The sequence below is a fragment of the Phascolarctos cinereus genome, unplaced genomic scaffold, assembly GCF_003287225.1.
Source record: "Phascolarctos cinereus isolate Bilbo 61053 unplaced genomic scaffold, phaCin_HiC Scaffold_726;HRSCAF=1367, whole genome shotgun sequence".
In the NCBI taxonomy this organism is placed as follows: Eukaryota; Metazoa; Chordata; class Mammalia; order Diprotodontia; family Phascolarctidae; genus Phascolarctos; species Phascolarctos cinereus.
This window is the reverse complement of record NW_027556098.1, coordinates 332,172,347-332,184,186: the sequence shown is the minus strand read 5'-3', so window position 1 is coordinate 332,184,186 and position 11,840 is coordinate 332,172,347.

The window sequence follows — 11,840 nt, the reverse complement described above, 5'->3', positions numbered from 1 at the left end:
TGTTTGTTTGTCTCTGGATTTGTGTATCTTATCTCTGCCACTGATCAACTTTTCTATTTTTTTTAAACTATAACAAGTAATTTTGATAATTTATTGCTTTGTAGTACAGTTTAAATATGGTACTGCTAGTTCCCTTTCATTTCCACTTTTTCCTCATTTCCCTTGAGATTCTTTATCTTTTGTTCCTCCAGATAAATTTTGTTGTTACTTTTTTCTCTAGTTCATAAAATAACTTTTAGTAGTGTCAAGATACTATTAGGAGACACCTTGTTTTCCAGAACTAAGACCCAGAAAGCAGGCTGTGCCCTGAGCTTGGCATGACAACAGTCCTTTGCACTCACCCTCTGGATGATCTCACTCTCTGGCAAAATCACATAAGTATTGTATTGCTTTGACCAGCACCAGGTGTTCTCTGAGCTCGGACAAGCTCAGACAAGTACCCATGCTCCAGTCATGAAGCCCTGCTATGAATCAAACTTGTCCTATTGTTGCTCTTACCCCTCATTGTCAGGGGTACAGCTCACTGCATAGCCGTTGGCATAAGTATTAAGATCTCCCCACATTGCCTCGGGTCCCCAGGCACATGGGTCTAGTTTGCCTTCTGGCTGGCAAACCATTTCCCTCACTTTGAAATTAACCTTTTGATTAATTCTGGCCTCTCCTGTCTCCAGACTGCTCCCTTTGGCTCTGTTTACCCACAGGTTAGAAGCCAGTTAGGTCTGATTGACAGTGGTGTAATTGACATGAGATTGAATAAATAAATAGAACGGTGATGACAACTGTATTAAATTGGCAAGATCCAAACATGACCAATTAATATTTCCAATTACTGAAGTCTGACTTTATTTCTGAAAAAAAAATGTTTTGTAATAATTGTCCTATAATTCCTGTGTTTCCCCATGGATAGACTAGCAAACATTTCATATATTATGGAGTTATTTGGAATGGAATTCTTGTTCTATTTCTTCCTGATTGGTTTTGTTGGTAATATAGAAGAAGGTTAATGATTTAGGTGGGCTAATTTTTATCTTGATACTTTGTTGTAGTTATTGTTTCAATTAATTCTAGTTGAGTCTCTAGGGATTTCTAACTAATCTGCATATCAGTGGTGAGGTTATTTTTGTTCTGGGCAGTGAGGTAGAGATATGGGGGGTTTCTCATAGATGATAGTGATAGCTCACACTTGAATAGATATATTATACCTACACCGAAAGGAATGAGAAAACATTTGGTACAAAAGGCCAGGAGGGAATCTGCTTAGGTAAGGGAGCAGAGCACCAGTTTAACAAAGCTAGCAGAAGGAGACAATCTTAAGACAGCTTTGGCAAATGGGATATTGGGTTAACACAGCGAAAGAGAGCATTTTGAGAGTATCAGATCAAAGTATAGTCTAGGGTATTGAGGATCTATGCGTGTAAGAGCTATAGCAGGACTTCTCTAAAGCCAACCCCCTCTTAGTTCAGGTTCCATTTGGGACAAAATAAACCACTTGAGGGTCATTGAACATTTAACAAAGTAGGTCTACTTTGCCCTAACACAGTTTGCACAAAGGACTCAGTAGCACTTAGCTCTTAGCATCTCAGAACATTCTCCCCCTCCTCTCTATCTGGAAACACATCTGGTCAGTTAGTCATCAAGGTATAGTGATTTGTGGGATCTTGGGCACCCACCAAGTCTGAGAGGAAAGGAGTCCACATGTATTGGTTCTTTTATTGGTCCTAGGACAGAAAGCTATGTCAGAGAAGCTGGGGATAGTCAGGTTTGATGAGAGGAGCCGAGGCTGAAGGAAGTTGGGGTGGGGAGAGGAGGAATCTGTGTCAGGGTAAGGGAAGCTCTATAAGAAAACTGCTTTCCTGTCACAGGAGGCTTTCAAGGACTTTTTAAGGGTCTCTAGACCTACATCCATCCTTTCTCAACTTCTACCCACTCTGATACCTAGTGGAGAGCAAACAGTATATACTGGTGAATAATGAAGTAAAAAATTTTAGGAGACATTGCTTTAGCCATAGCAGAAAGAATGCCGACCATCAGACATTAAAACATAACTTAAATACTTTCACTTCAAATGTAAAAGGGACCTTAGAGGTCGTCTAATGTAGGCTAGTCATTTCAAAAATGCCCAAACTAAAGGTCAGACAGGTTAAAGGACTTGTCCAAAGTTCAATCCTAACTGCAAAATTTTCCAAAGTTTGACATCCAATGGCAAAGTCAGGTTAAAACTCAGGACTTCCAACACCTAGACCAATGTTCTTTTCACATAGTACACTATGTGCTCAGTGGAATTTTCCTTTCAGTCTCACCACAGAGAGGTATGGAGATGGAGGGATTAAAAACTGGAACAGGCACAGCAAGAAACAGGAGAAGTAGGGGAATCAGAGGGAGTTTTGCAAGCCTAGCTATCCCTCAGGTAGATAATTTCTACCTGTATGATGAATGGATCTTTCTTGTTCTGCTTTGTTTCCTGCTGGTTGTCTAAGTGGAAAGGAGAAGATAAGGGAGGGAAAGAATGATGATAATTTATAGAATGTGAGCACAAGACATATAAATGGCACCCAGTGATGAAAGAAGGTGATGGCAACACATTTTCAGCCAACCAATAACCATCACATTTTACAAAAACAGAATGCTGGTTGTTCTTCCATTACAAAAAAAAAATAAAAGATTTTGGAATAGATATCTTTATGTCTAAGATATAGAGCGTATATCTCATTTTAAGCAAATTTGATATATACTTACAGAATTTATATTATAATAGTGACAAGTTGGCAAATCATTTTCTTCACAGCAAATGAGATGGTATCTTCACAAGTGAGGTCGATAGTGTATCATCACCTCCATTTTACGAATAAGGAAACTGAGGTTCTGAGTAAGTGACAGGACTGTAGTAAGATTTTGAATGATTTCATCTGAAGCTGTTGCCTTCTTCCAGAGACAATCACATTTTACAAGGGTCTCATTGAGCCTAAAAAGCAATGGAAGGCTCAAATGATTTAATTTCTTAATGGTGGAATTTCAGTCACTGTGACACATAGTAGAAGAAATATTTGGTACCATATTACCCTGCTACCTGTTGGTAGCCAGCTCTCTTGACCCTAACTCCTGTACCTCTCTACAGATGGGTACTTTTTACCATTTTATATCTCATCATCCATTAGAAGTTAATACTAGGTCACATCTATAAACTTTCAAGTGTTCAAAGCACTTTCTTTTTTAAATTTTATTAATTTGGTTTGATTTATCAATAATCACTTCCATATGCTTTTGAGTTTAAAATTTCCCCCCTTTCCTCCCCACCACCATCCCCAAGATGGTGCACAATCTGATATAGGCTATACATTTACATTCCTATTAAACATATTTTCACATTAGTGGTGTTGTAAGTAAGACTTAGAACCAATAGGAGAAACCAGCAGAAAGAGGAAACAAAACACAACAGAAGGAAAAAAATAGCAAATAGTATGCTAAAATTAGCCCACCTAAATCATTAACCTTCTCCTACATTACCATTCAAACTCCATAGTTCTTTCTTTAGATGTGGATAGCATTTTCCACCATGAGGCTTTTGGAGATGTCTTAGATCTTTGCATTGCTTGGAGGGGTTAAGTCTATCAAAGTCAGTCATCACTCAATGTGGCTGTTACTGTGTATAATGTTCTCTTAGTTCTGCTTACCTCACTCAGCAGCAAACCATACGAGTCTTTCCAGGTTTTTCTGAAGGCCATTTGCTCATCATTTCTTATAGCACAATAGTATTCCATTCCATTCATATACCACAACTTATTCAGCCATTTCCCAATTAATGGGCATCCTCTCAATTTCCAATTCTTTGCCACCACAAAAATCAAAGCACTTTCTTAGCAATGACTTCACAGAATTTAGAATAAGAAGGGATCTAAGAATTCATCCAGTCCAACTTCCTCATTTGACAGATGAGTAAATGAATAATCCCATGGAAGGTTAAATAACTTAATATAAGTCCACTGGTAGTAAGTAGCAGGACTGGGATTTGAACTCAGGTCCTCAGACTCCAAATTTATACTCTTTCCACTATACCCTACTGCTTCTTTGTAGTGTATACCTCAAGTATTACCATCTTTATTTAGAAGATAAGGAAACTGAAGCTTACCCTAGGTCACAGTTAGTATTTGATGGAGCTGAGACTTGAACCCAGGTCTTCTGAGTTCAAGATCAATGTTGTATTCACTACCTTTGTTGTTGTTTGGTGATTTCTTTCATTTCTGACTCTTTGTGACCCCATCTGGGGTTTTCTTAGCAAAGATACTGAAATGGTTTACCATTTCCTTCTCCAGCTCATTCTACAGATGAGTAAACTGAGGTAAACAGGGTTAAATGACTTGCCCAGGGTCACACAGCTAGTAAGAGTCTGAGGTCATATTTGAACTCAGGTCTTTCTGACTTCAGCCCTGGTGGTCTATCCACTGCACCACCTAACTGCCCCATCCATTACCTATCACCTCTCTAATAAACACTAGTACTTCATTTTTTCTTTCCTTTTAGAGAATCAACTATAGTATAGTTTACACAGCATTGAGCTTGGAGTCAGAAAAAGACTGCGTATCCTGGCTCTATAACTTTTTCTTATACAATTTAATCTTAGCCATGTGACTTTGAGCAAATTGTATAACCTCACTAAGCATCGTCTGTAAAGGAGTGATTATAATATTTATACTTCCTACCTGCCAGGGTTATGTAAGGCTCAAATAAGGTAATGTAGGCAAAGTGTCTTGTAAAGCTTAAAACACTTTATGAGTGCAAGTTATTATTATTTCACCTTCACGTTCATCACTTTGTACCAATTGTGTTGACCTCCATCTACTAGAAGGTAACACAGCAGTGCTTCTGCAGGCATGTTAGCGCCTTAAAGACGGAAAGCCATGGAATGTATTCTATCTAAATTAAACATTAAAATCTAGATTTGTAAAACAAACCTATCAGGAGTTGTTCCTTACTCTGTAAAAAGAGCAAGCACTAGATTCTGTTCAATAGCAAGCTCCATTGAAACATTTTATTTAGTTGTGTTATTTTAGAAATTCAAAGCTCTGGTGGCACATGCCTGAAGTTCCTGCTATGGAGGAGGGGCAGGAAGTCGGGGGAAGATGCCAAGGTCATGAACTCAAGAGTTTTGAGCTCCAGCAGGAATAATCCAATCAAGTGTCTTCAGTGTGTCTGGCGATCAATATGGTCAGTCCTTTGGATAGAAGTCTCACTGTAATGCCTAATAAGGGACGGATCAGCCTGGAAAGCAAGAGAAGCAGGTCAATGCTTCTACATAGCTCAGTTTTGAGATTCAGCTCATGAGTGGCTGCTGTAATTCCAGCCTGGGCAAAATAGGGAGATGTAGCCTTGGGGGAAAAAAAACAAGCAAAAAAAGAAATTAAATTCATCAGAGGTTTCTTAAGCATTTACTAGAGCTCATGTAAATCACATTTACAGAATGCTTTAGGAGTTATAGAATTTCAGAATTACAGCATCATAAAATCTCAAAAACACAGAATCTCAGGGTTGGAAGTGACCTCAATGGGCAGATACTGCAATCTCACCACAATTCAATGTAATAAAGTAAACATTTATTAAGTATCTACTCAATGCAAAGTGTTGTATTAGGTCTTGGGGATAAAACAGCTTAAAGAAACAGTCTCCATCTGCAATGATGATTATGATAATAATAGGTGGCACAGCAGATACAGCAGGCTAGGCTTGGAATCATCTTCCTGAGTTCCAATCCAGCCTCAGACACTTACTAGCTGTGTGACCCTGGGCAAGTCTTATAACCCTGTTTGCCTCAGCTTCCTCATCTGTAAAATGAGCCGGAGAAAGAAATGACAAAGCATTGCAGTAGCTTTGCCAAGAAAACCCCAAAATGAAGTCACAAAGAGTCAGATATGACTGAAAACAACTGAGCAACAACAAAATATAGGAAAAGAGGCAGCTGTGTTGGGTCAAGCCTAGCCTCTGACTCACACTAACTGTGTGCTCCTAGGCAGCTTCCTAAGATTATACCTTACAGAAAAAGGGCCAGACCTGGAAGTTTCCTAAAGTTTCCAGACCTGGGAGATTCCCTAAACCAATGAACCATTCTAGTACCTACCAAAATATGGGAAATACCTGTGATTTCACCAGGGCAGGAGATCCTGGGGCAAGACTCCACAAAATTTCAGTGACTTAATAATGTTATAGGGAGGTGCTGGAGGCCCATTCGGGTTAAGTTGGTTGTCCAGCTAAGTACCAGAGGTAGTATTCAAATTCAGATTTTCCCAACTCGAAGCTCAGCGCTCTATGTACTATGGCGTGCTCATAATGGTGACCATGATGATGAAAGTTGATAGCTATACAACGGTTAAATATTTTTTTGTTTTTACTTTATCTTCATTTCTAAATAGATCTCTCTCCCCTCTCCAGGCAAGAAGATCATCCTTTATAACAAAGAATAAAAGAGAAGGGGGGAAAGTTTATTCAAACTGACCATTATATCCATAAACTTTACAGGTTTTTTTCAGTCTTCTACTTCCATAGCACCCTCACTTCTGCAAAGAAAAGAGGGAACAGCATTCTCATGGCTCTTTTTTGGAGCCAGACTTGATTGTTTTAATGACATAGCATTCTGTTTAGATTTGTTGTTGTTCCTTCCTTTTACACACTGTTGTAGTAATTGTGGATATTATTCTCTGGCTTCTACTTAGGCCATTGTGCATCAGTTCATATGTCTTTCCTTCTCTCCCCCTCATCTTCCTATTATTTCTTTTTTAAATTTCTTTTATTAATTTATTTTGATTTATCAACAATCACTTCCATATGCTTTCGAGTTTAAAATTTTTCTCCCCCTTCCTCCCTGCCACCTTCCCCAAGATGGCACACAATCTGATATAGGCTGTACATTTACATTCCTATTGAACATATTTTCACATTAGTGATGTTGTAAGTTATCAATTAAAACCAACAGGATGAACCATCAAAAAGAGGAAACAAAACTCAACAGAAGAGAAAAAATATAGCAATTCAACTTCCATAGTTCTTTCTTTGGATATAGATAGCATTTTCTATCACGAGGCCTCTGGGGATGTCTCAGACCTTTGTGAGGAGGCTGAGAAGGATTCAGTTTAACAATATTAGTCATCGTACAACGTGGCTGTTATTGTGTACGGCGTTCTTTTGGTTCTGCTCACTTCACTCAGCATCAGACCATACAAGTCTTTCCAGGTTTTTCTGAAGTCAGCTTGTTCATCATTTCTTATAGCACAATAGTATGCCATGGCATTCATATACCACAACTTGCTCAGCCATTCCCCAATGGATGGGCATCCTCTCAATTCCAATTCTTTGCTACCACAAAAAGAGCTGCTATGAATATTTTTGTACATGGGGGTCCTTTTTCCCATTTGTATGTTCTCTTTGGGATACAGCCCTAGAAGTGCTATTGCTGGGTCAAAGGGTATGCACATTTCCTATTATTTCTTACGGCACAATAACATTCTATAACATTCCAGTAACGTTAGGAAATTTTTCTTACATTGAGCAGAAATCTTCCTCAATATAACTTTTACCTATTCTTCCTAGTCTACCACCTGCACCAGGCAGCACAAATGTGATTTCCCTTGTATTTCACAGGGGTAGGGGTCAGAACTGTGATTTTATTGGTTTATAGATTTAAAAAAAAAACCCTCCTTGTGTGAGAAGACTTCCTCTATCAATACAATTTGGCACTTTCTCTGCAACTTTGCTTGGAGCACTAAGAGGTTAAGTAACTTGCCCAGGGTCATACAGTCAGTGTGTGTCATAGACAGGACTTGAATATAGGGAGGGAGATAATTCAGAACTCAAAATTTTAAGAAATTTATTTTAAAATAAATAAAAGACGGAAAAGGAAAAAAATAGAAGCTACCCAGACTTTACTTGTTGGGATACCTGATTGCCTCTGGAGCCCCCAGCAGGATATGCCCAATTCCACTTGGGTCCCAGTAAATTTTACCTATTTCCACCATCCTCCTCGGGTGCCCTTCGTATTGAAAGTATGTCCAATCAATAAAGCTGGCTTGCTTTACTCTCCTGGTGGGGACACCATACTAGGTCCATATCCCAAACTGCCCTAACAATAGACAGCATTGGTTGCAGGATTCTGATGTGGTTCTGATTCTGGAGTTGGTGAATATTCTTTCTTTCTTCCTGAATTTCTTTCTCTCTTTCTTTCTTTCTTTCTTTCTTTCTTTCTTTCTTTCTTTCTTTCTTTCTTTCTTTCTTTCTTTCTTTCTTTCTTTCTTTCTTTCGCAATGGAGTTAAATGACTTACCCAGGGTCACACAGCTAGTAAGTATCTGAGGCCAAATTGAACTCAGTTCCTCCTGACTCCAGGGCCAGTGCTCTATCCAGCATACCACCTAGCTGCCCCAGGTGGAGTCTATTCTTTACACTACCATATTGCCTTCTTTTACAGAGGAAGAAGTAGAAGTGCAGAGAGACTTAAGATGTTTATGTAAAAGATGCCAGGGGGCAAGTAGGTGGCACAGTGAATAGAGCACCGGCCCTGGATTCATGAGGACCTGAGTTCAACTGTGGGCTCAGATACATAACATTTACTATGGGTGACCCTGGGCAAGTCACTTAACCCCAATGCCTAGCCAAAAAAAAAAAAAAAAAGATGCCAGGAAGGTAGAGTCCATTTGTATTGAGGGTTTGGGTAAGAGTGAGGAGTTGAGAATGAAACCTAGATTGTGAGTCTGGGTGACTGGGGGGGTGGGTGGTGGTGCTCTTGACAGTAATGGGTTAGTCTGAAGAGTGGAAGGCTTTGGGTGAAAGACAAGGAGTTACATTTTGGACGTGTTGAGTTTGAGATGTCAATGGGAGGGACATCTGCAAGATGGAGAGCCTCTCATCAGGGTAGAGATGATGTTTCTGAGTCATTCATAGGCTGTTAACTGAGACTGTCTATTCCTGACATGGTGCCCTTGTTGGGACAGAGGATTTTATTATTGAGGAGAATCACAAACTCTGGTTTTCAGTACAAGGGACCTTAAGTTCCCTTTTTCTTCTCAGCAGATGGGCACATCAGCCTCCTTAGCTTAATGGTTGAATGCCACAGGATAGGAATTTCAATGTGTCTGATTTGTATTAGGCTGCAGTATTAACCCGACTGGAGTCCACTCACTTGGCCCGGTTTTGTTTTTCTTCTCCATCAACAACAGGGATGTTTGACCTTGAAGATGGTTTTTTAAATGTTTTCTTTTGATCTCCTAAACCACTGTGAATGTTCAACAATTGGAGTCAATTAACATCAAAGTGATAACTCTCCAGTTTCCCACCCTGACAGGAGGCTTTTTAGAATCCGTGTCAGCCTTGCAGGCATTGCCTTGCTAGGGACACAGGTTTTAGAGAGAGGCCTAGCCATCTGAGCACAGCCAACCTCCTATGGCACAACTGGAGTCAGCTTTCCTGAGGTGCCATGTTTTTCTGGGGGTGTTGCCAGTTTTTCAGGCAGGATGGTAAACTTTTAAGCCTGAGATAATGCTAATATTTAATATATGCATGTGTACATATTGCAAAGTGTTTAACTCATGTGGTCCTCAAAAGAACCCTGTGAGGTAAGTGCTATTATTATCCCCATTTTACAGATGGGGAAAGTGAGCCACCCAGATTCAGTGACTTACCCAGGATCACACAGTAAGCATCTAAGGCAGGATTCAAATTCAGATAAGACCAGTGAAATTTAAAATTCAAATTCTGAAAGATGATTCCTAATCCTAGAGCAGAACAGAGTTTATGCCTTGGGGAGATAGCACTTATTCTTCCTAAAAGAAAACAATGCTCTCAGCTTAAGCAAACAAGTCAAGTCATTGATTACTAAGTGCCAGACACATAAGGGCCACTAGGTGGTGCAGTAGATACAGCTCAGAGTCTGGAGTCAGGAAGACCTGAGTTCAACTAAGGGACCCTGGGCAAGTCATTTAACCTGGTTTGCTTCAGTTTCCTCATTTGTAAAATGAGCTGGAGAAGGAAATATCAAAATACTCCAATATCTTTGCCAAGAAAACTGCAAATGAGGGTCACAGAGAGTTGGACGTGACTGAATAACAACATATGCTAGGTACTGTTCTAAGGATGGAGATACTACTGCTATCACTATTACCACCACCACCACCACCACTACTACTACTACTACTACTACTGCTACTACTACTACTACTACTAGCTAATATTTATACAGCACTTACTATAGGGCAAGCATTGGGCCAAGGGCTGGGGATACAAACACAAACTGAAAGATATTCCCTGCCTTCAAGGAGCTTACTTTCTAATGGAGAAGACTATACATAAAAGTTGAAAAATGAAAGTAAGGTATAGGGTGTATTTAGGTGTGAGGGCTGTTTTCCACCTTTGGTGTCCACCTGTTCACCTAACTCTCACCTGTGACTCCACGAAGCTGTAGCATGTGCAGTGGCCACACCCCAGTAAACCAGTTTGGCAGACAGGCTAAAACAGGTTGAAGGTAGGTCTCAACCTATCAGTGAGTTAGGCGGGTGTCTATCCTGAGGATGTGAAGACTTCCCCCAGTGGAATGGGAGGATGAAAACATATGTTCCAAGGGCCCTGGAGGCAGCTGAAGCAGGCACTATGGCATGCTTAGAGCTTGGTTAGACATCAAAGATGGCAAGGTCGTCCACTGCATCTTGGGCCATCACCCGTCCTCTTGACTCTGTCATGCCACTGGACTGTGAGGATTCTGGAGGAGAGAGTGAGGCTGATGACTTTATGTAACTCTACCTCACTAAAGTCCAATTTACCCACAATCAAGAGACATCACCCATAGCCCGAGGACATTGTTGAAAAAATCTGGGAGAGACAGGAGTTTAACTAAACTCCTATAGAGGCATGAAGACATAATGACCTAGGCATCCTCCTTAAAATTGAGGCTCTGAGAAGAAGCAGCCAATCAAAGGAATAGGCAACAGAGGACAGAGTTCTTCCAGTGTGAGAAGTAGGGCAAGGGTGGAGTGCGCTTCCAGGATAAGGAGTTTTCTAGGGCATTGTAGAGAAAGTCCAGGACAATTAGAGCAGCCTGGAGAAGAATGAAGACGTGTAAATGGTGATACTGGTCCCAGGAGGAGCTCAACAGATTTGTCTCTTCTCCCGCTCCATCGAAAGAGATCCAGAGGTCCATCCAAAAGAGATAGTGACTTCATCCTTTAGCCATTCTCCTTATTCACTGACTGATACCCAACTCTGCCACTTACCAGCTGTGAAATCTGAAATCAAGTTACTTATCAGGGCTCCACTTTCCTCCTTTATTAAATAATGAAGGCATTCACAGGGTTATGGATCCAAAGGTCAGAGGTCACCTAGTCTAACCCTTTCCTTTTACAGATAAGGCAACTGAGGCCCACGGTAGTGAAGTGTCTTCCCCAAAGGCACACGTGTCTTGAGTGAGTTGGAATTTCAGTTCCGGGCATGTGAGTCTAAAGCTGGCACATGTTCCATTACATCATGCTGTGCTGAACTGGATCGACTCTAAGTGATCTGATTTCTATGATCTATGAGTCAGCTCAGTATAGTGGGAAAAGTTCTGGCCTTAGAGTCAGGGCAACTAGGCTTCCAGCCTGGCTGAAATACTCCCAGGGTGCATGACCTTCACTGGCTTCCTCAACTGCTCTGGCATAGTTTTCTCAAATATAAACTGATGGCAGAAGAGGTAGCATTGGCAGGGAAAAAAAAAACTTCACAGGGCTCCTATGTGACAAACTGCTTTGTAAATCTTTAAGCACTATTGAGATGTCAGTTATGGATAGTATTTTGGCAAGGTATAATCAAAGGGACAGCAAAGTATGTTGAAAT